Here is a 2367-nt window from a genome sequence, read left to right as displayed (position 1 = left end):
TACCTTCTGCCTCCTGAGGCTGCTCATTTGGGCTTCTGCTGGTTCAGAGGGTTTCGGGCTCAGTGCCGAGGAGGGCGGATTCGGGTCCTCGGGCCGCCCCGACAAAGACCACAACCTGGGGGCTTCGAAGGGCAGAAGGGTCCCCTCGCCGTCTGGGGGCGGGAGCCCGAGATGCAGGTGTGGGCAGGGCCGCGCTGCCTATTGGGGAGGATCCCCCTGCCCCTTCCAGGCTGCGGTGTGGCTGGCCATCCGTGGCGGTTCTTGGCCTTCCCTTCCGGCGTGGTCATCTGCCCTGTGTGTCCCTCCAAGTCTCTCTTTTTTTTTTTTTAAAGTTAGAGACCGTGAGATCCAGTGGGGGAGGGGCAGAGGGGAGGCGGCTAGAGGATCCCTGCGCTAACAGGAGAGAGCTGGGCGCGGGGCTCCAACTCGCGAACCGCGAGATCGTGACCTGAGCCGAAGTCGGACGCTTAACCGACAGAGCCACCCAGGAGCCCCGAAATCTCCCTCCTCGTTTGAGACCCCAGTCATTGGATTAGAGCCACCTTCGTCCAGGGTGACCTCATCTGAATTTACTTCCTTAGGGTCTGCAAAGATCCTGTTTCCAAACAAGGTCACAGTCACAGGTTCTAGGAGTGGGGACTTCAACCTAATACTTCTGAGAGACACAGTTCATAACAGAAGTAGGGGCTGAGGCCCAGGGAGCCCTGCTTTGGCCCGCGCTCCGATGGGAGGGTCCCAGGGATTGTCCCTTTCCCTCTGGCTGGACCCGAAGAGCCTGGAAACCCAGTGAGCTGTGTGCGGTTCCCTCCCGGCCCCCCCCCCCCCCCCAATTCCGGGTGTCACGCCTGCGGCTGAGGGCGAGGGGCCCAGAGGTCTGCCCCAGGGTCAGGGTCGGGGGAACGGGGGTGGGGGGAGAGGCAGCTTGCGGCCCAGCTGCTCCTGGATCGCTGTGCTTGCCAGCGCTGACCCCCTACGGGGCCCGGGGTGTCCTGGAGGTCGCTGCATTCGGGCCGCTCTCCCTCTGCCTTGGGACGTCTGCCGGAAGCCGGCGGTTGGCTGTGGCCAGATCCAGGAGGGGCCGACGTTTGAGGACCTCTCCCTCAGGGTAGGCAGTGGGCCGGGCTCTACTGTGTCGTGTGACGTGTCCCTGGCCAGCGGTGCCAGGACCCTTTTTGTGTTTTTTTCCAGCCTGTCCACCTGCATGATTTGCTTTCAGCTCTAACTCACCCGCCATCAAGTTCACCCTTGCAAAGTGTACGATTCAGTGGGTGTTAGCCGAGGCACAACGTTGTCCAGCCGTCACCAGCTGGACGTTTTTGTCACCGCAGGGAAACCTTCACTCATTAGCAGTCACTCCCCAGCCCCGGGAACCGCGAATCTGCTGTCTCTGCAGATCTGTTCCTTCTGGACGTTCTGTACGAATGGACTCATTCGATACGCGGCCTCCGTGTCTAGCTCCTTTGAGGTCGCGTGATGTTTTCAAATTCATCCATTTTACAGGGGGAGGCAGCTGAGACTTGGAAAAGTCCAGGCTGCTTGTCCTGTGAGCTACAGAGCTGGGGTCGGGACCAACCGGGGGGTGGGGGTGGGGGGGTCACGTTCCACTGTCCACTTTTTTTCTAGTGCACACTCCCGAGTGGCCAAGGGGGTGTGACCCCATCCACCCAGCCCCAGGACGAGGATGCCCCTGCTGCCTCCTCCGTCCTGGTTGCAGGTGTAGACTCTGACCCAGTAATTGGAGCACCAGCGTCTCCTACACGGGCCTTCTGACCAGCTACACACTCTGGGTCCGGTGGCCACAGAACCCCCCTGGATGAGGGCCTCAGAACCAGGACAAGGTGCTGCGACAGAAGTGCCCCACAGCCAGCGGTGAGAACGGAGTCATCGATCAGTTGTCCCTTAGATACTTCCCCAAAGTGCTGCGGCGGTGGCCGGGAAGGCTGGGGCCATGGCGGGGCCATTCACGGAGTCTTTGAGAAGAATGAAGTGTGGTCGGGTGAGGGTAGGACCATAAAAGGGGGGCATCGCGTGAACTGGCTTTGGACTCAGACTACTGGCTTTGAGCGCTGGCCCTGCCATTTGCGATGTCAAAATTTGGGGAGTTTATGAACCGCATGTGGGCATCTGGCATGATGTCAAGTGGGCTCACTGTGAAAAGAGAAGGCGATAACGTATCTACGGCAGCCATGTGGGGAGACCTGGGCAACGGTAGTTTTATTTCCAGAAAACCTAGGTTGAGACTAGGCGAATAGTGAGCTTCCTAGCAGCCAAGGGAAAAGGGAAATAGGATCCTCGGGCTCATCCAAAAGCAGGAAAGGGTAACAGGGAGGATGAGGACTGACAGTGCCGAGAGAGAAGAGACTGGGG

This window comes from Panthera pardus, unplaced genomic scaffold (genome assembly GCF_024362965.1).
Source record: "Panthera pardus isolate Hobbes unplaced genomic scaffold, ASM2436296v1 HiC_scaffold_19, whole genome shotgun sequence".
Lineage (NCBI taxonomy): Eukaryota > Metazoa > Chordata > Mammalia > Carnivora > Felidae > Panthera > Panthera pardus.
This window is presented reverse-complemented; position numbering follows the sequence as displayed.